Source organism: Pseudorca crassidens, chromosome 10, assembly GCF_039906515.1.
Source record: "Pseudorca crassidens isolate mPseCra1 chromosome 10, mPseCra1.hap1, whole genome shotgun sequence".
In the NCBI taxonomy this organism is placed as follows: domain Eukaryota; kingdom Metazoa; phylum Chordata; class Mammalia; order Artiodactyla; family Delphinidae; genus Pseudorca; species Pseudorca crassidens.
Window position 1 is genome coordinate 22,090,939 of NC_090305.1, and position 25,829 is coordinate 22,116,767.

Genomic DNA, 25,829 nt, shown 5'->3' on the forward strand with positions numbered 1-25,829 from the left:
TATTTATCATAACATTAATGTTAATATATTTAAATTTTTATTTAATATATTAAGTGTATATTAAGAAATATTGATATATTTTCATATATATTTCCAGTGACATCCCCAGAGCCAGTTGAGTTTCTGTCTTGTTAATGGGCAGAGAGGGGAACTGACCTGTGGTACAGAGGAACTGGAGAGTTAGTTATGTTATTTCTGTCCTCAGGAAGATAGGACCTCACACCCGTAAGAGAGGTCGGAATGAAACTTCAAAGTAAGACAGAAAATGAAATGATTTAGGATTACCTTAAAATTAAAAAAAAGAATCTTAAATTCGTATCTGGGTTGACTGACAGGTCAAAATTTGGCTAAAGGCAATAGCGTCTACTTTGAGCTTTATTGGTTTTAAGGTTTGGGGAATTGTTCAGTTGCATGAAGGGTGTGACAAAAAGTTAATTTGCTTTTCATTTTCAGGTCATGTCCCCAAGCCATGTATCATCCCCCTCCTGTTGTCTTCTTTTGGTAGAAGACTGCTTAACACAGTCGCAGTATTTGATGGGACGGTCTATTCTAAGGTTTTCAGAACCAGGTCTTTAGGATCCCACCACAGGGTTCCCGATCACCTGCTGGGCCAAGAGATTTGCAAGCAGGGACTGTCTTGCCTTGTCTCGTCTTCATTTAGCTCCTGGTGGTTTTGTGTCCTCTCTCCAACTGGACCTTTATTTCCTGAGGCAACTTTATATTCCTCTTCGAAGTTTCTGCCCAGCTTTGTCAGCCGCGGTTCTGCCAGACAGGAGCAGTGGAGGGCAGGGATACCGGTGTAAAGATGTGGGAAAGGCCTGGTAGCGCAGGGCCTTTTCCAGAGAAGGAGAAACCAACCCAGATGCCCGCGGCGAAGCGTGGGGACTCTCAGACGCCAGCACGGAGAGGTTGAAGTAACCCTGACCACAGGTGGACGAGGTAGATTTTGAGCCTTTATGGTTTTGCTAGTTTCGTCTCCTGGAGAAAATGGTTCACTCGGAATATTGATTTCCTTGCAGTTTACCAAAGTCAGTGGCCCAGTGCTTTCTGAGGAAATCTACACATAGTCTCTGCCTTTCTATCTTGCTTGAACTTTTCTGCCTGAGTTTCCCTGAGGCAGTATCGAGGCTCCACGCCAAATACAGTGAGGTCATGCAGAGCGAAAGGAAAAAAGACAGATGAATAACGCTTGGGTCAAAGCTGTTATTCATTGGTTGGGTGGCTCTGACCCCAGTCAAAAGCCAAGAGTATGAAAGTCCATGAAAAGATGTCTTATTATTAAAAAGAGATGAATATATAGTTCCCGTCTCAGGTCCTATTCTGAAATACAGCAATACAAATGCATTCTCTGACAGAAGAAAACCCTAACGCACTCACAGCGTGGGCTCCGTGGCTTAGTTGGTTAAAGCGCCTGTCTAGTAAACAGGAGATCCTGGGTTCGAATCCCAGCGGGGCCTCTCTAGGTGTGACCTGTTTGTTTCTCCGAGTGCATCTTTTGCTCTCTTAAAATTCGACTTTGGCGGGGTTTTTCCTACCAGCAGCCTACCAGCCACCCGTTAATAGGTAGTTTCCAACGGCTTTGGAAACAAAATGGAACTGATTTTGTTACATCCACACAACGCAGGACTATATTAAGAAAGCAAAGAGCAGGACTGATTTTAGTGTACTGCCTATTTTCTTAATGTTTCCTTTTGGAAATACAAACCACATCTTCCCTTGGGATTTTCCTTGCAATGTTATCTCAGGTATCCCAATCCTAATTTCATGTAAAGAATTAAGAACAACGCATTGAAATTCAGAGAGGGACTGTAGACTCTGGGTGTGGATTTTAATACGAAACTCGCCAGTGCTCGAGATTATAATTCAATGATAGGTGTGTGGGAAGACTGAGAGTGGGTGTGGAGGTAAGATGTAATTAGCCCAAGAAATTTGTGAAAGCATAGAATGTCGATTTAATGTTGGTCAGGGCCGGCTGCATAATGTACGGGACCAGGGCAAAATGAAAATGTAGGGTCCCTTACCCAAAAAACAGGAAAAGATGCCGGTAAAGATAATAAAACATAAATTTAGCTTTTTTTCTTCCTCGCTCTCTCGACATGTTATAGTATTTCTTAATTTGCCATTTGATGTCATTATTATTAAGGGAAAATAGCATCGTAAATTATAAGAACGAATTTTACTATTCATTAAAGATGAATCAAAATTCAAAACTCACAGGTCATTGCAGTCGCACGCATACGGGAGAAGCAAGGAATGCCGGACATTTCCTTTGCTCATGTGACATCAATTACAAGACCTCAATTTAAAGATTGGAGTTTCAAGTACTAGGTCGCGGGAGTTGCTAAGATTGCCCCTCCTACCGGCTGTAGGCTGAAACACTCAGACTTGCCGAAACTAGGGATTGAACCAGGGACCTTTAGATCTTCAGTCTAATGCTCTCTCAGCTGAGCTATTTCGGGTCCTTAAGAATGAACTTCTCTGACACATTTTTCAAAACTGAGATTGTTTTCAACCTGTTTTTAGAATGTTTCAGACTCTGCAAGTGTTGCTGTCTAATTGTCCAATATACCTACCCACCCCCAAAAGTTTGGAATGTCTTCCATGTATGGTGCTTGCATCCAATTCCTGGCAATGTGGGATGGTAGGTGGAGAGAGAAGAGAAGTAATAGGGATTCATTAGAAAGCCTCTCTGCTACTCCGACACAGCTCAGAAAATTACAGAAAAAAAATTTAATTTCTTAGAGTCCCTTATTTTTTCTTCTTTTTGTTCGTTCTTGCATAATCTTCAAAGATGCTGAGAAACAGATTAATTTTTGTGAACGTGGGATCAGTTTTTTGTTTCCTGTGATGATTTCGAGTGATGATAAAAGGTGATAATTTCCTTTCTTTTATACTCTTCCATCTACTCTGTCTTTTGGCCCAGGTGAGAAGGTCTTGGAGAGGACTGACCCGGCTGAGAAGAAACCACGAGCAGGAAAGGTAAAAATTTGGGTTTAGAATTTACTATTCTTTTCTTTTTTTTTTTTTTTTAGAATTTACTATTCTTGAGCATAGACATCCACCAAAAAAATCTAATTTAAAAACTGTAGAAATAGTGGAGTTAACAGAATAAATTTTCTGACGAAAGAAAATAGTTTTGCCAAAGAATACGGAAAATGGGCATATTTCCTAATATATCAAAAAAAGAGTCCACTACTACTCGGGGGTGTAGCTCAGTGGTAGAGCGCATGCTTTGCATGTATGAGGCCCCGGGTTCAATCCCCGGCACCTCCACGAGCACTTCGTTTTCTGCTCCCCAATATATTGTATATTTTTACATTCCTTCAGCCCCGCGGAATCTGCTCTCCTACTTTTCCACCTTTCGTCACTTTTTTCCCCCTGCTCACATGGAAAGTAAACATGATTGCTGGGACAGCAGAAGGAATAAACAAGAGAAGGAAAAAAAAAAAAAAGAACAGGCTTATTCCACATCCGCGAATGTCCCCAATTTAACCAGCTTTTTCACCTGAACTACCATTTTACCATACTACTTAAGAGAAGGAAGATCCAAAGTAAGACGGGAAAAAAGAAAAAGAAAGAAACCTGTGTGCAATTTCTTTGGCCAGAATAACTAATCCTAAAGACAGTAGCCACGTGAAAAATTAGGGTGCTGTGAGCAGGATTCCAACCGTCCCTGGAAAAACACTTTGAACTGCAAACCAAATGCCTTAGACACACAACTATTCATGAACTTTTATCACATACCTGGAATAGAACACATGAATTCGAACAAGGACTTCTGTTTCTCCAGTAAGAGCCCAGAAAAAGACAAAATAAAGAAAGCCCCACCACCAACCTGCTTTAATTTTGGAGACAAAGTGATGTTCATCCCCTGCCCTAGAGAACACTTGACTTTCAGATAAATTCAAGTAATGGAGAGGTGTTGGTTTCTAAAAAGTCAGCCATCTCTTTGTTCCCTTCCCATCCTTTCCACTGAATTCTCAAAACGTTGAGAAGCAGATGCTCAGCAGCAAGTGGGTGCGGTGGAGGCAGGAGACGTTCCTTTTCAATAAACCAGACCCCATGGACAGTATTTCTGCTCAAAGGTTGTCCTTTGGGGACTGGTGGAATTGATGCTGTTTCCTTTTACAGACAGCTTAAGAGATCTGCAATTTCTGCAGAGATAATCACTTTATGTGGAAGCTGATGGCAGAAAATGGGACTTTTATTGGTCTTCTAAGGAAACTTTAGGACCATAACAATAACCAGTATAAATCAAAGAAGAATGAGATCAGCCTAGGAGCAATCTCATTTCTTTGTTTTTCACAAGCCCTAACAATAACCTCCTTATCTATTCCTCTTTTTTTTTTTGGCCGTGCCACGCAGCATTTTAATCCCGCGACGAGGGACTGAACCCGTGACTCCTGCAGTGGAAGCACCGAGTCTTAACCACTGGGCCGCCAGGGAAGTCCCGTTACCTACATGTCTGAATGCATAACTTTAAGTTCTCACTCTACCTACTCTTCCGAGTCTTTCTACTCCTAGCCACATATGTGTCCAAACTTGAGGTTCAGAGATGTCCACAGAATTCCAGATTCAGGTTATAATGTGTGTAGGTAGACATCCTCAAGAGGCCATCTTGTAGGCATTTAAAATATGTCATACCAAACCCCAAACTCAACGTTACCCCTTTATTACCCCGTCTTATGCTCCCGACGCAAAAATAAATCAACAAACCAATAACAACAACAAACAGAATTCCCACCACTTCCCCTGTTTTTATTAGCTTTGTGAAAGGCATCACTGTCTGCATAATCCAATCTACCTGTAAGTCTTCCTAAGTACTAAGTATTGGACTCCAGTAAGAGTCCAAATCCTGTGTTGTTCTACCACGTTACATCAAATTTCTCCCTTACCTTTCGTCATTCAATTCACTGTTTTATTTGTCTAGCGGACCCTTGAAAGCACCTCCGAAGTTGTCTTTCAGTCTAGATTAAGACAGAGCAAAACATCACTGGACTGTATACATTTATGACTTTCTCATTCTATTGCTGCCCTGGATTTGCCCCTCAAGGTCCTGCTTTTCAGAAGCTAGTTGAAGCCAACGGCAGGATGTGAGAAGTGAAGGAACACCCTAACATGCTCTAAAGACCTTCCTAGAAGAAAGCCAAGTTCCATCTGGCTTCCAAATAAAAGTTGGAAACAGTGTAGGGGAAAAGGAAAAATGACTCCTCAATAAGAAGCAGGGCAATCATCAGTTATAGATTTACTGAAGTATAGGGTCTATCTGGTTGTGTAGCTCACTGGTAGAGCATAAGCTAAGCATGCAGGAGAATCCAGGTAATCTTGGACTCCATTATTGCTTTTCCCTTTCCTCACGAATACTATATTTCAAGAACACATCCAAATTTCCCCATCAAAAAAAATTCTTTAGTCATTTTTTTTCCCCTGCTCACATCCAAAGTAAATCCGTTACCCAAAAGATTGCTTTTAAGCTGATCTATTTCAACTCTATGACTCTGGCATCTACCAACCTAACTGCATCACCACAAGTAAGATAAGAAGAAATAAGAGAGTGAGCCCATGCTCCCTTTTGTTCCATATCACAGTTTACCCAGGAAAAGGAAAGAAAAAGATACAAAGGAAAGGAAAAGAGGTTCATAGTCAATTTTTGTTAATGGATTCCTTTGTGTTCTGGCTCTGCCTATGTCAATTAAAAGACTGAAGACTGAGGAACAGAAAACCTACCCACTGATTTTCTCTCCTCACTCCCTCCCACACCCATTGTTGCTAGTAGTTGAAACTAATTACCACATGTGGCAGGATATCAAACACCAACTTTCTCAAAGTGAGGGAAAAAGGGAACAACATCTCTCAAGGGTTGCTGTGCTTTCCAAACTTGAAAGTGGAGAAAATTATTAGTGCTGATGATGACAGTAGAGATTTGGTCAACATAGCTTAGTTGGAAGAGCTCTAAAAGGCTGAACTAAAATCAGGATTCCCTCCCCATGATTTGAAAAGCCCACAGTTTGTGTCAAAACAAATTCTCCTTCCTGTAACATGTCACCCTAATACAAATGCTTCTGAATTCACTTTCTCAAGAAAAGGGCTTAGAAGGCTAAGGCAAGAAGAATTGGAATTGCGTGCCTCCAGTCGTCCCTGCCTTCACCAATAAACACTTATGTCCGGTATTTTCAAGCCATTAAATGAAAAGCTTCCTGGATTACTTCCATCAGTATCATATGAAGATCATGATAAAGAAGTATAGTTTAGGGCTTTGGACTCATGGAGGTCATTGGCCTTACACAAAGCTGAAAGCATCCCAGTGAGAAAAGAGCTATTACCTCTGCTCTTTCCCACGCGTCCAATACTATCAGCTTTGAGTTACCCAGGACCTCCTCGAATTTTCATGTTCTGAAGAATTGCAGGTTTTCCCACTGTGATAATGGGTTCCTTCAGGGAAAGCAGTTTGACAGTTGCTAGGTTCCCCAATGTTGTTTCGCTGCCTTGTGTTTGTCCTTTCATTCCCCCAGTCTAGAAAAATGTCACTTTTTTCTTTTTCTTTTCTTTTTTCTTTTTTTTTCTTTTGCTGTGCTGCGTGGCTTGCAGGATCCTAACTCCCCCACCAAGGACTGAAACTGCGCCCTCAGCAGCGAAAGCGTGAAGTCCTAACCACTGGACCACCAAGGGAATTCCCATGACAGCTTTTTTTTTAAGTTGATAGAACTTTAGATTTTTTTTAGTTGATAGAACTAAAGATTTTTTTTCCCCCTGAAATCCTTTGTAGACATAATCCTCAAGAGGTGGGGAGATGTGGAACCAGAACTGAAAACAATCTCAGAACATGTGGTGATGCGTGAGCAAACAATGAGTGTCAGCTGGATAAAGGATGTTCGTTGGCCGTCTTCCGACCCAACCTGGTGTGGAATTCAATTCGGCTGCCTCTGGGCTGAAAAGCACTTCATCTGAGCCAGTACTGCTGGAGATTTGTGTTGGAAATCCGTGACTTTTCCAGGCGAAAGAAAGTAATTTTCACGTAGTTTCTTCTGAGTGGACCTTGCAGCAGGCTAACAGAAGTAGGAAAGTTCTAGAATCAGAGACTGTGTCAGTCGGACTGTAACCTGAGTGAAGCCGCTAGACAATATCCAGTTTAGTAATTTCACAAATGGTGGGATTTAACCCAGTGGATTTTCTCCATTAGAAAATAAAGCCAATCTCAAAATAAAAGTAGTATTTTATAAATGATCCCCAAGGAGCTCCTGCAGGAGGGGGTGTAGCTCAGTGGTAGAGCGCGTGCTTCGCATGCACGAGGTCCTGGGTTCAACCCCCGGCTCCTCCATCTAGGTTTTTCCCTCATCCTCCCCTTTCATTTTTGTCATACATTTTGCCATGTTTCCTCTGCTCCCATTTAAAAAAATACGTAGTCCAATGGATTCCCTTCGATATTATACCATTTCTACTCCACGGGCCCTGGAGCAGGGAATCCGAGATAAGCAACGGAGGCGCAGGGCACAGACCCCAAGTATTTTTTGGTGAGTGAGTGGGTGGACGTTGGCCCAAGGTAAGGTGACATTTACCAAAGCCTTTGCCACGTGAACGTTTAAAACATGATTTGGAAGACTGAAGAACTAGCTCACGCTCGCTGGAATAGCTTAGATGAGCAAGTGACCAACGGATTTTAAAGGTTAGATCCTAGGTTTGGGCAGCACAGTCATTTGTATTCCATGTTAAATCAACTTCCACAGGAAATTTACACAAAATATATACTAGAAGACACCCACTAACTCCCCACCATCCCCTCAACCAAAACACCTAGCTGAAGTAAATCTCAGAAACCCTGCAAACAGCGGATTTAGATTCCTTACCTTCTACACTTCCTCGCTGAACTTCACTTTTCTGTTCTTAAATCATTAAATGAATTAACAACACCTCATGTAACACCACACTGATGTCCCAGAGGAAGATGTGGCCAAAGGTGTTTGGGTGGAAGTAAGAATAGATATATAATTTGCTTGTATTTAACAAAACAAGCAAACAAACAGAAACAACAAACAGAAACAACTCGTTTAAGAATCAGTACAAACTACAGAATATCATTGCTCTGCACTTTGTTCTCTGTGCAAGTCGCGTGTTGGGTGAATGCACAAAAACGGTTCCATTTTTCTTTACCAAAACCTTTGCATGATAACTTTTGTATTTGAAAAGGATGTTTTAAAACGTGAAGTCAAAAATTTTTAAATGACATCTATTTTCCCTCATTTGGAGAAACTAAAATCATGTTTCTCCTAGGTCCTTCAAGATCAAGAGAAAGCAGGGATCAGTCACAAGCTCAGCTTCCTCTGGGACTCAAACCCTGGACAGATGCTCAAACCAGCCAAGCCACTAAGCTCCCTTCCTACCAGGGCTATCTCTGGGCTGCCTCCATCCAAGTATGTTGTTGTCAAGCTGCTGTATAAACCATTTCAGGGCAAAGATTAAGTGAATGAGTTTTCCTTCTATTTCACTCTCATTCTCTAGACTTCTAACATGGGAGAGTAGACAAAGCAGTGAAAAACAGCTTAGACCACCTTTTCCCATTTTGCCAAACACGGATTCTCAGGACATTATTCCTTTTGCTCTTTAAGCCTCACTGTATTTAGCATGGAGCCCTCCTTCTGCCTTAGGGAATCTCTCAGGCAGCTGTCAAAAGCCATGAGACATAAGAAGTCCCCATAAAGAACAGTACTCTGGCCACTGTAACCCATGAGGGAATACATATTTTGGATCCGTTTTTCCAGGAGAAGGGAGTATCTAAACCCTAGGGCTGTGAATCCTCAGCCATGGCCATGCATAGCCCATGTTAACTCAAGTGGCTTCAGGCTGGAACTCTGAATTCCTTCTCCCGGTGGCCTCCACCAGAAGGCAGATCCCACGTCATCACATCGAGGGGCCCTGCACCTCTAATGCTTCTGGCTGTCAACCCCAGCTGGAAATGCTAGAACAAGGGTGCAAAGGGGCAGAACCTGAAAAGTTCCCTGGGGAATTTAGATCCAGCTGGAAAGAGAAAACAGGTCACTCTAGCAAACTCTGGAGCCCAGCGAAACTCCAAACTCTGGAGCCCTGCACCTCAGTGGCTTTGTCTTGGGGACTGTGCAGTTCTGTTTCTGAGATCCACAATGACGCTTAAGGGAGACACTTCGGAGGCTAAGCAAGAACGGCGAAGCAAATTAAACTTTTATAAGAACCTTCCCGCTCCAACCCGATGCTCTTGGACAAATACTCAAACCTCAGCCATCACAGAGATGCAAGGAATAGACACTTTCCTCCTGTTGCCAAAATCTGTGGTGACCAAAGGTGAGTTTTAGGAGTAATCCTAAATCATTGTGTCTTCTCTTTTACTTTTTCTCACGAGTGGGAAATCTGTATTTTCCTGAATATCGGAATCAATTACATATATATCAACTCTTCCATTCCTCCTCTGCTCCTCCCCCTCAAAAAAAAAAAAGCCCGAATGAGGCTTAGTTGGCTCTGGAAAGTCGCTGAAGTGGGAGCTTAGAGGCGAAACGACTTTTAAAAGTAACTTGGTGAATAATACAGGCAGCCTGAAGCGACTCACCAACACAGAGATAAAAGGTTTTAGACTAGAATGCAATATTCCCTAACCTGGGAAACCGTCGGATAACTTTGTAAATATACGTATGCCCATTTCTACCTTGTAGCTCCTGAGTGCACTCAGAATCACGGGATAGGGGGGTGGGGTGGAGATCTATAGGATGGAAATGCCTCCCCAGATGATTTTGTTGATCATCCAGGTTTGAGAACTGTTAATCAAGAAAGTGGAGCTGCGGGAACTGAAGTGAGCTGCTTGGAAACAACTAGCCTGGAGGAAATGGTGAAACAGAATGAAAGGAGAGACGGGAAGGGAAAGTGAAGGAGAAGGTGAAGCAGCAGGTGATGAAGAAAGTGGATGGGGGTGGGGTGGGGTAGGAGGAGGCAGGTGGCTGCGGTTGGGGAGGAGGAACTAAAAGAGGAAAGGGCGAAAGAAGGCTTGGGACTAGGTCTTTACGATGCCCACTATTTGGTTGGCCCGGGAGGTAATTTGCGCCCGCGTTGCCTCTGTTTCCTCTGCTCCCTCTAGGGATGCAGGAAACCAGAAGGTTATCTTCCTCCTAAGGGAAGCGGGCTTAAAAGCGTTTGTGCCACAGGAAGGAGCAACCCTTTTTGCCCGAGTCTGGCTTTGAGAGAGACTAGCCGCCCTTTCCAACACTGGAAATAACTTCTTCAACTACGGATTTTGGAAGCCTCTGAGTTTCGTGAGAAGCGTTTTTCCCATGGACAGTATCTTAAACACTCCTTCACCGAGAAAAACCTGGGAACACAGAGCTCCATCGTTGGTGATTGGACCGACCTTTTGCTGCCCAACCAAGGTTCGATGTGTGGTGAAAGCGCAGGGGCGAGTGGGGAAAGGAAAAGGAGAAGGAAAATTTCCTCTGGAGCCCGCAGCCTGTCCATTGACACAAACCAGCTGAGAGGAAGACGGGACGGGAGGTGGGAGGGGTAATCTAAAAGAATTTTCCCAAAGGCCCCCTTCCCCCTTTTCTCTTTCAGTCTGTCTTTTTCTTCCCTGCTCCTTAATAATAATGAAAAAAATGCAGCAAAGGAGAATGGACCCTACGTGGCATACTCGGTGCTCCGCCTTCAGGAGACTGATTCTGAGCGAGCAGTTTCTGTACTTAACTTGGTTCCTGGCTTTATTGTACTGAAGTAGTCAGGTTGGGAGATCCAAGGAATGTCAAGGCCCATAGTCACATGATTAACCGAAGGCTACAAAAGTTAAGGTCTACACAAAGAAAACCGAGAAGGACCTCAGCTGTGAGGGAGTTGAGGACAAATGGAGGTGCTGGGGATTGAACCCAGGGCCTCGTGCATGCTAAGCACGCGCTCTACCACTGAGCTACACCCCCCCCACACCGTAAGTTCATTTTCCTATTGTCCCATGTTATTTATTTATCACTGTATGACGGTGTTGGCAAGCCAAAGTCCATTATGTTCAGTTCCTCTGTTTCTGAAACCTCGGGACTGACTCCTGTCTCACAGCTAGGGCAGGAAAAAGAGAAATGCATTCTGGACCGAAAAACCCTTAGGTCTTCCCACAATCCTCCTCCCCATCACGAACTTTTAGCCAACTGCCTCTTGTGTCAGTTCTAGTCCACCACGAGGGAGAGTCCCAGAACTGAATCTTCTGTTATGTCTTTAGATTCTCCCTTCTTTAGAAAGTCCTCCTCTGCCCACGAAGCTGCCAAAGATGCAAAACGTAGCGCTGGGGATACAAAGGCGCGCTCCGTGAGTGCAGCCGAGGGAATGTAGGTCCAGGTGTGAAGTTAAGACAAGAGGTGAATTAATTCACAATACTTGACCGAAACAAAGAGCGACAAGTATGTGTCTCAGGCAGTCTTGCGTGCTCTTGCAAACCACTGCATTCGGCATCTGCACCCGGGACGTGACAGCAGCTTTGTTACGGCGACGCTATTGCTCTGGTTTTGCAGACAACACAAGAGTGGCGGCAGACAGAGGTAAGAGTAGAAATGTGGGCGCTCCTGTTGTTACAGCATCACATTATTTGCGCAAGGAGGAGAGCGCAAGGGAAGCTGCGCGCAACCTGCGAAACGAATTCGCTGTCTGTAAACCTTCCCTATGCCTGGAACAAGTCTGAAAATTTCATCAGTACCCAGGGCGCAGAACGTCGACACCTCCCACCTTTAGGTAAACATTGGTGCGACTGTTAAGCTAGGTAAGATTTTTGGATAAAATCCTAAACCTTCTGTCAGGAGAGGGAATGGGGAGGAGAGGACAGGTACCGACTGGGATGGGTTATACTATCACCATACTAGAAAGACGAGCGGCTGGGAAGTGGAATAAGCAGAAGAGGTGTTGGAGAAGGGAGAGTGGCCTGGTTCTTGGAAGGGAAAAGGATGAAGCCAATGAAGGGGAAGAAAAGAGGCAGCAGAGGAAGAAGATAGAAGAGTTTGGAGATGGGTCTCAATGGAGAGGCTCGGAGGTAGAAAGTGACCAAGCCTGGCACTTCTGCTACACTTTCTGCAGGCCCTCGGGAAGAGAAGAAGGCTCCTTCCTAAGGTAAGTGATTTGAAAGCGTGTGTCCCACAAAAAGATACGTCCCGTTTTGCCCAAGATTTTGTGACTCTGAGAGTGCCTTGCTCCACTTTCTGTCACAGCAAACACAGGCTGAGCATCTTCAAGGGCGCACCTGTGGTTGCATATCTCTGGAGCAGTAGACTCCGGTATTAGAGATTTTAGAAAGTCGACGTTATACGTAACCCGATGCAGCGTTGAGTTTAGAAACAAATTCCAAACGCAGTTTTGTGTTTGGGCATTTCAACTGCCATCAGCTAGTTTTTAGCGTGTTTGGCTTTAAAATACAAGGGAAAGAGTGGAAGGAAAAGGTTAAGCAGTGACTAAACGTTTTTGGTTTGAATAGATTCTTACTGAAACCTTCGTACTCTTGGGTAGCTCAATTGGACCTGTATCAGGCCCTTAGTCTGAGGACCCAGGATTCACGACCCGGTTCTGGTGTAGACTCTTTCACTTTCCCCATAATTTCATGTATACATACATACACAAAAGCCTACTGAAGCCAGCTTTCGTTTGGAGCACGTTACTAATCACATGCTTATTCTTTTGTTTTAGCCTCTGTTGAATGTTATTTAAAATCATCATAGAAATCAGACAGTGGCATAGGTCCTATAAGTCACCCTCCTGTTGAATGTGGGCGCTAACCGGTACAAGAGCCCTGTTAGAAATGCATTCACTCTCTGCAGCAAAACCTTTGCTCTAAATCCTTTTAAATGCTCTCTTCTCTTGTATATCTAAAAGAGAGATCATTTTATTTTATAAAAAGAGTTTAACTTTAGAACAGTTGTAGATATAGAGAAAAATGGAGAGGACATTACAGAGAGTTCCCCTATACCCTGCATTCAGTTTCCCATATCGTTAACAGCTTACAGTAGGATGATACATTTGCCAAGTTAATGAACTCAAATTGATACATTTTTAAAAATGGAATCTACAATCTATTCAGATTTCCTTAGTTTTGCCTAATATACTTTTTCTGTTCCAGAATATTGAACCAGAGATGCAAGAGAGGATCTAGTTTAATGATTTTTACATTGGTGAAATTTATCTCAGTGGACTTTCCCTTGCCAACTTTCAGTTTCTCAAAACCATCCAAAAATGGCACTGATATGTTATGAAGAATTTCTAGGGCAAGGTGATTTTTAGTGTTAAGCAGGTGCCTTCCACATACAAGGTCTTGAGTAAAACCCCTGTAATTCCATGTGTGTTCTTTACTCTGTAACCCAATCCTTCTTGCACCTTTTCATTCATTTTCTCATGATTTCCCCGCTCATACGAAAAGAAAACCAATGATTCAGTGCATTGCCTTTACAGCTGTTCCAGTTCTATTCCATAGACCTTGGTTCCACATAGGGTGGTTGTTTTTGTAAAAGGAAGATGGGATGGGAGAGGAAAAGTGCGGGGGGGTGGGGAGTCCATCCTAAATCTCCACCAAAAAAAAAAAAAAAAAGAGGCCCAGGGTATTCCCTGGCGGTCCAGTGGTTAGGACTCTGCACTTTCACTGCTGAGGACGCAGGGTCAATCCCTGCAATCCACACTATGAAGCCAAAAAAGGAAAAAAAAAAACCAGTTAAGAAAAAGAGGCCTACCCCAACATTAAGAGGAAGTTCACCTTCAGTACAGGGAAAAAAGATGGAAAGAAGAGGGAAAATAAAGAACCTGACAGACATTTTTGTTGAGTCTCATAATTTTTGAGTCATGAAATAGACAGTAGATGGAGGAACAGAGATGCTTCCCACTGAAATTCCCTACCCCTCTTCCTCAATTACTTTCAGCAATGTTTTGTTGTTTTCAGTGTACAAGTCTTTCACCTCTTTGGTTAAATTTTTCCTAGGTATTTTATTTTTTCAGATGCTATTGTAAATGGAATTGTTTTTTAAATTTCCTTTTCAGATTGTTCATTGCTAGTGTAGGGAAAAACAACTTACTTTTGTGTGTTAATCTTATGTCTTGCAGTTTAGCTGAATGTGCCTGTGCTCCTGGACTTTACTTTGTTGGAAGGTTCTTGATTACTGATTCAATCTCTACCTGTTACAAGTTTGTTCAGATTTGCTAAGTAGGAAGCTATGCTGAATGTAGAAGGAGGATCCCTCTGCCAGGTGAATTTCTCAAATATTGGTGCCCTGTATTTATAACGAAGGCAAATAGTAGAAAGGTTAGAGAATAATCCACTTATTAGCTTTGAATAAATTCTCAGGATAAGTTGAATTCCTGAGCTGGATAGTTCAGTTGACAAGCATCAGACTCTCACTATGAGGGTCCAGACTGCAAGTGCATGTTCAGGGTTTAGTATCTCCCCTAGCCCTCCAAGCACATATTCTTAACTCCTAGATAGAAACTCTTTGAAACCCAGCTTTCTCCAGAGAAATGTTTGCAGTCAACTTTTCTTCCCCTTCCTATCCTTTTCTTGGCCACTGTCTACCAGTTCTACAGAAGGATTCTGAGCCAGAAAATCCAGGGTCATTATGGTATCAATAACTATACATGCATTAGTATTTCACTACTGGGTATTATCTGGTGATTAGATGCCAATGACAAAACGCAAGGTATCGGTAATTAGTGGGTATACTAATTTTGGTTTTTTAAGACTCTTGCCTCATTTCAGGTTTTCTTCTCAAGGCCAGCCCTTAGAAAGTCAAATGAAAAGGATTCCGTTTCTTGCCTAGCAATAAGCAACGACCACGAAGGGACTCGAACCCTCAATCTTCTGATCCGGAATCAGATGCCTTATCCATTAGGCCACGTAGCCAGTTGGTAAACATCTGTATTCAAACCTGAAAGCTGAAACGTGGTAGGTTTCTGTTTTCAAATTTCTAACTTCATTGGAAAGAAGATCTCATTAATAACATTCCTGACCCAAAGGGAATAAAACTGCATCAAGTTCCTGACAACAGTTACTTAAAATTAATAAATGGTGAGGCGATCAGAAGTGACACAGCCTTTGAAGGCTTTCTTACCTAAGTCTGATGCAAGTTAATGTTGATGCAAGTTCAGTGGAGAAATATGAGCCAAGAAGTAAAGTCTGCAATGAAGGGATGATGATAGTGTAAGGAGAGGGAGCTTCAGAGTTTGGTACGTTCTGACCTGTTCCATCTCAAAGATACAATGGCGCATCCTCCAGGGAGAAAAGTCTGTAAGCTCAAACAGGAGCAGTGGGGGGTAAGAGCTACGGCCTGGACTGAATGAGCCTGGTTAGACCAAGGAAGTGCCTTCTGCTGTTTCCTATGAAATTGTTTTAGTTAAACCTCTTTCCTTCTTGAAATGGGTTCAATGAGAAGCATAGATTGGATAATGGTCCCTTGCTGTTTTCCTGTTTGAAGAGCTACTGGCTCCAGTAGAAGCTGAAGAATGTAAATCCACACCACGTTGGGCAGAATGCCTGGCCAGCATGAGCTGTTTCACCTGGTTCCCACCCTCCCGTCAGCTAGCTCCAAGACTCCCTTGCCAAAGGAATGTTTGGGGGCAATTTCATCCATCAACAGAAAGGGACCCATTATGGAACACTTTCTTGCATCTTCAATTTCCTCCTCCTTCAACTCTCTTTCCCTCTGTCTACAAAGGCTGCAAGAAATATGTACAAGACAATGCAGAGGGAGAGAAACAGAAATAGTGTGAGTGTTGCCTGGAGAAATTTAGGTGAGGTACTTGGCAAGAAATGAAACCCTCTTTGTCTAGCAATGTAGTCTGAAACTTGGCAATGCTTTGTCTAGGGGATGCAGCATCTCTGGTTCTGAAAACCTAGAGAAGGAAGACAAAGAAGAGAAGAGGAAGGAAAATGTTCCTAACGATTATAACATCTCTCTCAAACAGAATCTTCTTAGCAATGAGGAAAATCCAAGAAATCTGACTTGGGAACTAATACATGAAAGATAAAACGAATTGTCCAAATGTGTGAAGATAGATAAGATACTACGGGAAAAACTAACATTGTGGGCCTGGATAGCTCAGTCGGTAGAGCATCAGACTTTTAATCTGAGGGTCCAGGGTTCAAGTCCCTGTTCAGGCGTACTGCCTCTGTTTTATCTTTATTCATACAGGAAGAGTTGGGGGAAATGATATCCTGATTTTACACTGATTGAAACTTTGCTCATTGCTTTATAGGTGTGAAATGATTATGTGATAAATTTACCAACCCCAAGGGACAGTCTTGGGAAGTCATTTGGAATAGGGATTGCTGACCTGAAGATATGGATTTTATGTGGTTGCTTTATAGGTGTGAAATGATTACATGATAAATTTACCAACCCCAAGGGACAGTCTTGGGAAGTCATTTGGAATAGGGATTGCTGACCTGAAGATATGGATTTTATGTGGTTTTTAGAAGAGAGTCTCTTTCATCAGTTGACTGGGGAAAAAATCAACCAAGACTTCTGAACTCTTAAAAACAAAGGGAGAAAAAGGACTTGAAACCAGAGACACATAGCACTTTACCCGTATAGAGAAACAATTCAAATGACAGCGGCTATCTATCTCATCAGAAAACATAGAGGTCAGAAAGAGTGGTACAACATTTTCCAAGTGCTTAAAGAACAGAATTATAAAAAAAAAAAAAAAAAAGAACAGAATTATCAATCCAGAATACAATATCCGGAGAAAATATCTTTCGGGAATGAAAAGAAAATCAATATATTCTCAGATAAAGGAAAACTAAGATAATTTGCTGCCAGAGAACTACCTTAAAAGAATGACTACAGTAAGTTCTCCAAACAGAAAGGAAATGATAGAGAAGGAATATTGAATATCAGGAAGGAAGAAAAAAACATGATAAGCAAAAAAACATGGTAAGTACAATACACTTTCCTTGTCTTGAGCTTTTAAAATTATGTTTGAAAGTTGAAGCAAAAGTATAACACTGTCTGATGTGGTTCTAAATGTATGTGAAAGAAATAGTTAAGACAGTCATATTACAAGTGAGGAATAGTAAAGTGACAGAAAGGGAGGTAAGGTTGCTACATTTCACATGAACTGGTAAAATGGTACACCAGTACAGTCTAAGTTAAATATCTATAATGGAATTTACAGTAATGACTTTTAAAAATCTATACAAAAGGATACAATAAATAATGGTATAGATAAATGAATATGGAATTCCAAAATATATACAAGTAGTCCATAAAAAGGCAACAAAAAAAGAGAGAAGTGAACAATAAGAATAACAGAGAACAAACAGAAAACAAAAAAAATAAAATGCCGGACTTAAGCCCTACATACCAATAATTACATTAAATGTAAATAGTCTAAATGCACTAATTAAACCCACAGGGTAGATTAGAAAACATGACCAAAGTATATGCTGTCTGTCTACAAAAAAATTCACCTCAAATATAACCTGTAAATATATAGGCAGTTTGAAGTTAGGAAGATTAAAAAAAAAAGGCATGTCATGCAAACATCAATAAAAAGACAGCAGGAGTAGCTATATTAATGTCAAATAAAGTCAGTTTCATAACAAAGAAAATTATCAGAGGCAGAGAAGGACATCATATAATGATACAAGTGCCCATCTACCAAGAAGGGCATAGTAATCCAAAATACGTATGCACCAAACAACAGAGCTGCAAAATATGTGAAGGAAAAAAAAATCTGATAAAACTGAAAGATAAAATATGCAAATCCACTTGAAAAATGCCATCAGCCACCAGAATCCAATCAACATAGAATGGTTCATCCAATACAAGCAGAGTATAGATTCTTTTCAAATCCATCAGAACGTATTCCAAGATAGAACATATCCTGGGACATAGAATAACCCTCAACAAATCTAATAGAATTGAAAGATACAGTGTGTTCTCTGACCACAGTGCACATTAGTCACAGAAAGATAAGAGGCAGATATTCAAACACTTGGAAACTAAACAGCACAGCTCTAAATAACCCACAGAATAAAGAGGAATCTCAATGGAGATTTAAAAATAAATAGAATGAAATAAAAATACAATGTATCAAAATTTCTGATACACTAAGACAGCACTAAAAATTTCTGATACTTATTAAAACAGCACTGAGAAGGAAATTTATAGCACTCAGTGCATACAAGAAAAGAAAAATCACAAGTTAGTCATCTAAGTTTTCACTGAGATAGCCAAGGGGAAAAAGAGCAGAAGAAACCTAAGGCAAACAAAAGGAAGAAACTAATAAAAACAATACCCTTGTCAACGCCTGGGCCAGCACCATGGTTGGGAAATCCGGCATCGGTTTGTCTCCCGGGCTTTTGCAGCTCTGGTTCTGAGACGCACAGAGACCAAGTTGGGGACAAGAACAGACAGCAGGATGCTGCATCGATTTTTGCCCCTCTTAGTATATACGGAATCCTTTTCTTGAATGAAAGAACACCAGGGGGGAGGTTCAGCCGCTGGGCCCGACGTGCAAAATGAGCTCGCCGGTTGCCAAATTAGTTCTTGAGATCTCATTGTCCCTGTGGAAAGGGGAGACGCTTCCCACCTTCAGCCAAAATTTGTTCCGACAGTCAACTCAGGTACTAGGTTTGGAGGAAATTCTGAATTATCTCTGATGGGCTAAGCCAGAAATCGACCTTGTTTAAAAGCTCCCCCCGATGATTCTGAAAGTCAGCCAGGTTTGGCAGTTCTCGGCTTTAGAGACTCCAAGACGAGTGGGCTGATATCTTTGGGAAAGTTAACACCAGGAGGGAGATTAGTGCGAGAGCAGAATACAGGTAACGATAACGAAAGGCAGGCGTGGAGTCCGCGGCTTCAGCGGCCACAGGAAGGTGGAGGAGGAAAAAAGTGGACGAGTGCTTAGGTTGGCGTTAGTTTCAGATGGGCGGAGAGGCGGTTAGTTACGCGTCTCTGCTGCGCTTCCTCTGGGTACGTGGGGAACAAGCAGGTCCATTCCCGGTGAAAGAAGTGAGCTGAGACCGCTTTCCCGAAGAAAGATCCCCTTCGTTTTGTCCGACTGTCGCGGTTTTCAGAGAGCCTCGCTGCTCTTTCCGTGGTTGGAGCACTTGAGAGAAGTCCTGCGGTTGAGTTTCTGATTTTAGTGTATCCCGGTGGTATTGGAGGTTTCAGACCGCGCGGCAGGGAGGCCACAGTGTCCGGATCCCCACGTGCTAGTGGTAGAAGAGCGCAAGGTAGAAACAGGGACCGCCTTTGTCTTTAGACTTCACCATCTGAGCTATACGTAGGAGTGAGTGTTTTTGTTGTTGTTGTTTGTTTAATGTGTTGAGCTTGGAATGCAAGACATGGAAGATAAGAGGGGTAAGGTAGTAACCAAGTATTTTTAATTTGAAATGGTTTTCAGAGGCTGAACTCTAGATAGTTCGGTGTGTAGGTTGTCATGACTTTAATCTCAGGGCCAAGATTTCGAGACTGTTCCTGTTGGCATCCCGTTCTTTCTCCCACTTCCTTTTTGTCTTTCTTCTGCTTGTTGAAGTCGTCTTGGTGAGGTCGAGGCTCACAGCAAGAGAGGAGGGACTTCACCAGAATCCATTGGGTTATGTTTTTACTTTGTATGTGTACAGGACTATAACGGGAAAAAAAGGGTTAGGAGAACTAAATCTGTATTCCTTGAGGTTTGAGGGAAAAGTGAAACCAAGGCCTGGAGATGCCGGGGATCGAACCCGGGGCCTCATGCATGCAAAGCATGCGCTCTTCCACTGAGCTACACCCCCTCCCCGACAGGTTTCCTGATAATGCTTCTTTGGGAATAAATTTTATTTCCTGAGGCTCTGGATCCTTGGGTGTCTAGGCGGTAGAGGAACCAAAGAAGGATACTGATGCTTTGGAGTATAGAACTTGAAGTGGAAGGCAAAAGATTGGAAACCTGTGTCAGATAACCAAAAGAAGTTGACACCATAGCTTTAAAACATAGTTGGGGTCTCCTATTATGCTTGGCAAGAGATCAAATCAAGTCCCAGTTTTTGGACCTTTTGATTTCCTCCAGATATGTCTTAAGCTGAGACACAAGGCCATTGAAATTCAGCTTCTTTCCGGCCTAAAATGCTTCATAATCTTGGTTGTTTGCTCCATTGGAATATTAAGGACCAGATTTGATGGAGGAAAGCCACAGGCAGTAAAAAACCCTAGAACGATGCATTCAACATTGCAATGTAAGGGGCTCTTTTTCTTTTCTAATCTAGGCACCCAGCTAATTTAGCAGGCCCCGCCAATAATCCAAAATCTCTTCTTCATAAGTATTCATAAGGCATGAATGAAACAACAGCTTCAGGGATGGAGAGGAATATTAAATTATGAGAGCGAGACCAAAGACAAATAGCCGCAAGACATTAGGGATAAAGAGGAAAAAAGGTATTTATTTATGTGTTTGTTTGTTTGTTCATGCATTTATTTAGGGAGGGAAAAAAGCTATGTCATTACCAAACAGAAGAAAGTGCAGAAAAGCGGTAGGTTTTAAAAATTCTTTTGGAAATGGGAGGAAGTTTGGAAGACGGAGAAGATGGGCAAGCCTTGCTCATGTTAAATTCAAGATCTATGTGGTGCACACTTGTGAGAATGTTACATGGTGAAATCACACAATTACCCCTGCCTCCAGATTTGGATTTGTGAGTGATCAGTAGATACAACTATGTGGAGGATGGATAAAGACAGAAAAGTATTCTCATTAGTGATATTCGTAGGAAAATAAGTTTGCTCCTGGACATCTCTTGAACCCTGGGATTTATTGTGGTTAAGGCTGTGTTCTTTGAAATATATAAAAAGACTGCAAGAGAACCCATTTCCTGGCACCAGATTTCCAGTGGCTAACCCTTTCTCCTTCTGGTTTGCTCATTTATGGACTTTTGCCAATATTCATAAAATAACATTGAGTTCCTTTTGAAGCTGAAAGAATATGGTTTGTCTGACAGATTTGTTCTTTCAGTTGGCTCATGAAATTTTTAGCCCATGAAGTGCTTAGGAGGATATCTTGACTGTTTGATGTTGTAAAATATTAGGTTTATGATGCTTTCCAATATTAGGAAGGTTTTCAGACACACTGCTTGGTCATAATTTTGTGTTACACCTGGTGAAAACTGCATGTCTATTGGGGTCTCAGGAATTCATAATAATAAGGTATGCCTTTTTTTTTTCTTTTTGCCCCATGAACAAAGTGGGGATTTTAAAATTAAATATTTAGAGTTATAAAAATTGTTGAGTAACTATGTTGTACACCTGAAACTAATATGATATTGTAAATCAACTATACTTCAATTTTTTAAAAGTCTACAGCCATCTTCAGACTATGGATTCATTTAATACAGAATTCTTATCAGGAATTAAACTTCTAAATTGAGTGACAGAACACACTCATGCCATATATACTCAATTCAGAAAATCTGAAAATCTATGATGTGTATGTTTAACCCTGCACTGTCCAAAATGGTAGCCACTAGCCACTTTGAGTATTGAACACTTAAAAATGGAGATGTGCTGTAAGTGGAAAATATATATCAGGCCTCAAAGACTTAATATGATATTTAAAATGTAAACTATATCACTAATAATTTTTTGATTGACTATTTAAATGATGTTTTTGATACACCAAGTTATTTAAATATTCTTCTTCAATGAAGGCCACTTATTTTTATCTTTTATGTGACTACTAGAAAATGTAAAGTTACAAAAGTGACTCATTTATGGCTTTATTATATTGCTATTTGACATCCCTAGCTACAGAAGACATGACATGTTCAGATGCTGTTCTGGGAACACCAGAACCAAGGAATATAGAGCACAGTCTACCAGTTTCCTACTATGTGCGGACATGACACAAAGCATTCACTTGCATGATCTCCTTTGGTATTTACAGTATCCCTTTTTACATAGACATCATTAGCCTCATTTTTTAGATATTGAATGTGAGGCTAATTATGTTTTGTGAACTACCCTAGACCTCCCACTTCAACAGAATCATTACTGTGTTAGGCAATAAAATACTCAATGATGCTGTTTGTCCAATCAAATACTTCTTAATGAAATAAAATGCAAGCTTCTGAATTGAGGAGGGATAGATTGTTAATGGATAAGTTTCTAATGCCAAGTTCCTGTACAGCGAATGTCCCTACCTTGACGTTGCTTCTCAGTTTGTACCAATTTTCCATTTGCAACTTGATGCAGTTCTGATGTTGAAATAGTGTTTTATTTTCTTCTTTCAAAGTGTCCAAGAGTTGTCGGTGGAAAACAGACACTATGAAACTGACACAGAAATTTGAAAAGAAGAAAACAGTTCAGAATGACACAAGAGTGACCTATTATCCCTAACAAAGAGTTTCAAGAAATAAAGTCAAAATTAAAAGGAAAAAATGGGGTATTGGTACCTGAGTCTTGACGACTTTACTGTCCATTTGCTTTCATTTTTCAGTATTCTAGGTCCCCTTGTGAAAATTCAACAGAATAATTCTTAAAGAAGTGCTTATTCTCATTCTTTCCTGGATAACAAAACAGAAATAACTTAAGATGTGCAAATTCTAGACAGGGGTGGAAGGCTGAAGGAATGAATGTCTTGTCAAAAAGAAAACTCTGCATGTTCTTGTAATTGTTTAAAAGTTCAATGATGTTCAACAAAGCTCCTTATTCTAGCAGTTTAAAAACGGGGTGGACTCAAAATACAAACCCATATTTTCTGATCGGAAATTTTTCCTTGCATATACCACACCCACATATATACACTTACACAGTGTAGTAGTTCTTTTTTCTGCAGGTTTCCCCACCACCACCACCAACAATTCTTGTGATTAAAAAGATCACACGCACACACACAACATAAAGGCAGAAATGAATTGTAAGTGCAAGGCCATGTAGCACATTGGAATTTCCTAGCTCCTAGGAAAATAATTTCCTAGGTTTTGAAACTTTAAATAAAATATCACTGTCAGGAAACACTTCATGGAAGACACTTCACACACACACACACACACACACACACACACACACACACCTTGATCGCGCTTGCAAAAAGCCGTAAAAATTGTAGTTATATATGGATTTTGGGGATTGGGGCATAACTGTCGTGTAACGGGTTAATAAATTACACCACAGTAAAACACTACTGCCGAAACCCGGGATCGAACCAGGGACCTTTAGATCTTCAGTCTAACGCTCTCCCAACTGAGCTATTTCGGCCACCTGGGAACGCTCGGCTTAGCTGTTCTCCCAAAATTTAAAGTTTTCATCTGTGCGGGCCAGTCTACTCTTATTTTGTTCAACATCACCCATTCGTTCGCCCCAAAGTATATGGGCTCCCCTGAAATCCATGTCTAAAAATAGGATCCAGTTTTAGGAGACTGGATGGGTTGGTAGAGGAGGAGGGAAGTATAGGGGGAGAAATGGATTCGGCTACTCCACTACTCAAAGACAGCTCAGAAAACTAAGGCAATTCAAAATGAAATTATCGAGCCTCGACTTTCGGTTCTTTTTCTGTCTTGCTCTTCAATGACAAGGCTAAAAGGATTGTTGGGCACGTTAATATGGAGACGGGCTTCTTGCTTCGGCTTGAGGAAATCCGGAAGGAACCAATTCTTTTCTTCTAGTCACTTCCTTTCCCTCTTCCTTGTGCTGACACGTGGTTGTTAGCGCGGAGACACAGAGAGTAGAAACCGGAAGCATTTAAAGGCAATCCATCGGATAATGTGTCTATTTCCGTGTGAGCAAGCAAAGCGTAAAGGGAGAAAAATAGATGCACGTGTATGGTTTCCAGCCCTCTCGTAAGGAAAGGATAAACCACCACTGAACTACACCTCTCACGACAGAAAGGTCGTGAAGATCATCTTTGAAATAGTAACCATATTTCTGAGGGGGGTCTTCAAAGATACGGTAGTTAGCCAGATAGAAAAGCCACTGCCTCAAATCCTACTCATTTCTTAAACCTCTAAACTGTATCCTCTTAAGCTGCTACACTAGGAGAAATGTAAGGGTCGCAAGCCAAATAGCACCGTTTCTGCTCTTAACACATTTAATCCTATCAGCTCTTTCCCAGGTTCCCGCCCCAGCAAACTGCCTGGAGGCGTTTTTTCTGCAACCACCAGGAAAGATTTCCAGATGGAACTTTTTTTTTTTTTCTGACTTCAACCTCTCTCTCTTTTTCTCTTTCCTATTCTTAGAAAAATTTTCAAGTCCTCTCCTTCTTAAGAAGAGATGAACTACAGTCTGAGAGAAGATATTTCAACACTCATGTTTTATGAAAGACCATTATCTGTGAAGAACTTCTACAAAACACTAAGAAAAAGACTAAAATCTCATTAAGAAAGAGCAAATTAACATGCACTTCACAAAAAGAGGATACCCAAAATAGCCAATAAGCAATTTAAAAGGTGCCCAACATAATTTGCTATGAGGGAAATGTAGATTTAAAAACCAAATGAAATAATACTTCTCTTCACCAGAATCAATTACCTTAAGAGAACTGACAATATCGAGTGCTGCTGAGCACGTGGAGCAACTGGAATACTCACTCACACAACTGCTGATGAGACCGTAAACTGGTGCACACACATTGGGAAACTATTTGGAAATACTGACTAAATCTAAATATACATGTAAGCTATGCCCCCAAAACTCCACAGCTGCATTTATACCCAAGAGAAATGCATGAGTATTTCCCTTGAAAGACAAATACAGGAATGCTAGTGACCACATTAGACATTTCAGCCCCAAACTAGAAGCACTCTAAATGTACATTGACAGTAAAATGAATTAAAAAGTTGTGATGCACAGTATTCATACAATGGAATGTTACCAAGCAATGAAAAAGAACTGCTGCTACTAGCAATAACATGGATATATCCAACTTTTTAAAAATTGAGTGAAAGAATCCACACTCAAATGAGTACATACTGTATGATTCTACTTATATTATTTCAAAATGCAAGAAAAAGTAATCTATGGTGATAGAGGTCAGAGAGTGGCATTGATTGGGATGAGGCACAAGGAAGCAGCTGGGGGCTGAAAAATCATGTATCTTTGCCAGAGCTGTTGGTTACATGGGTGTATGCATACGTAATAACCCATCAAGCTGAATCATTAAATTTCATGCATTTTTGTTTACATTAATTAAGCCTCAATTTAAATAACAAGAAAAGAAGAAAAAGGATCTCCTTGGATACCTCACCACCTCCAGTACATCTTATCTCTTCATTAGTGCTTTTCAGATTGTGGTCTGCAGACTGGTGCCTGGCTAAGAATTGTATTTTACCTATCTGTGAGCATTAGGAACTTTTTATAAGAAGTGAACAGTGCCAGGACATAGGACTCCTTTTGTTAAACAACATAGAAACAATTTCAGGGGCTTTCAGGATTTCAGAAATAATAATCTCTGGAATGAGGAAAGGGCAGCACCCAAGAACCACCTGCTCAGTGAATTTTAATAAACCCCTGTGTATATCTGGACAGGTTCTGAAATCTCAATCTCCAATTCTGAAAGGGTCGAGCTTTTTGCCTTTAGCCAAAATTTGGTGTGAGTGGAAATTCGGATGCAAGTCTTTGGATGACTTCCACTAAAAATATTTTAGATTCTCTTACTGATTCTTTCTCCCCCCAGCATTTCTCTGTCTACCCAGGGCTTTAGCCCCAGCCATGCACCTAGCCCCCCACCTGACCAAGCATCAGCCTATGCTGGGGAAAGGCTGATCTGGGAACATAAGGAAAGGAATTAGAAAGCAATGTGGAAATTAAAATATCAGCTACACATGAGTGTCTCAATACAGAGATTAAAATGTGTGTAAATGCGACTAGTAGTGCGCTAAGCTACTGTGCAAATTTCATTCCGGAGCA

At 41.3% G+C, this 25,829-nt stretch overlaps 1 long non-coding RNA gene and 8 other non-coding genes across 9 annotated transcripts in view; 4 read left to right on the top strand and 5 right to left on the bottom strand.

The window, feature by feature from the left end:
- The first annotated feature begins 1,383 nt into the window (after window positions 1–1,383).
- Window positions 1,384–1,457, top strand: TRNAT-AGU (transfer RNA threonine (anticodon AGU)). Its single transcript has one exon. It is a non-coding gene; the product is annotated as a tRNA-Thr (tRNA).
- Window positions 1,458–3,201: 1,744 nt separating this feature from the next.
- On the top strand, window positions 3,202–3,273 carry TRNAA-UGC (transfer RNA alanine (anticodon UGC)). The gene has a single exon. It is a non-coding gene; the product is annotated as a tRNA-Ala (tRNA).
- Window positions 3,274–7,246: 3,973 nt separating this feature from the next.
- Window positions 7,247–7,318, top strand: TRNAA-CGC (transfer RNA alanine (anticodon CGC)). Its single transcript has one exon. It is a non-coding gene; the product is annotated as a tRNA-Ala (tRNA).
- A 3,532-nt stretch (window positions 7,319–10,850) lies between these two features.
- TRNAA-AGC (transfer RNA alanine (anticodon AGC)) lies at window positions 10,851–10,922 on the bottom strand. The gene has a single exon. It is a non-coding gene; the product is annotated as a tRNA-Ala (tRNA).
- Window positions 10,923–14,784: 3,862 nt separating this feature from the next.
- On the bottom strand, window positions 14,785–14,857 carry TRNAR-CCG (transfer RNA arginine (anticodon CCG)). Its single transcript has one exon. It is a non-coding gene; the product is annotated as a tRNA-Arg (tRNA).
- A 1,184-nt stretch (window positions 14,858–16,041) lies between these two features.
- TRNAK-UUU (transfer RNA lysine (anticodon UUU)) lies at window positions 16,042–16,114 on the top strand. The gene has a single exon. It is a non-coding gene; the product is annotated as a tRNA-Lys (tRNA).
- Window positions 16,115–19,663: 3,549 nt separating this feature from the next.
- Window positions 19,664–19,735, bottom strand: TRNAA-UGC (transfer RNA alanine (anticodon UGC)). Its single transcript has one exon. It is a non-coding gene; the product is annotated as a tRNA-Ala (tRNA).
- Window positions 19,736–22,012: 2,277 nt separating this feature from the next.
- LOC137231746 (uncharacterized) overlaps window positions 22,013–25,829 on the bottom strand; it is a 33,586-nt gene continuing 29,769 nt past the window's right edge. Inside the window, exons 3-4 of the long non-coding RNA XR_010946720.1 lie at window positions 22,379–22,489; window positions 22,013–22,256 (exon numbers count right to left, since the gene is read on the bottom strand). This is a non-coding gene — a long non-coding RNA (uncharacterized lncRNA). The remainder of the gene's footprint in view (window positions 22,257–22,378; window positions 22,490–25,829) is intronic.
- TRNAF-GAA (transfer RNA phenylalanine (anticodon GAA)) lies at window positions 23,111–23,183 on the bottom strand. Its single transcript has one exon. It is a non-coding gene; the product is annotated as a tRNA-Phe (tRNA).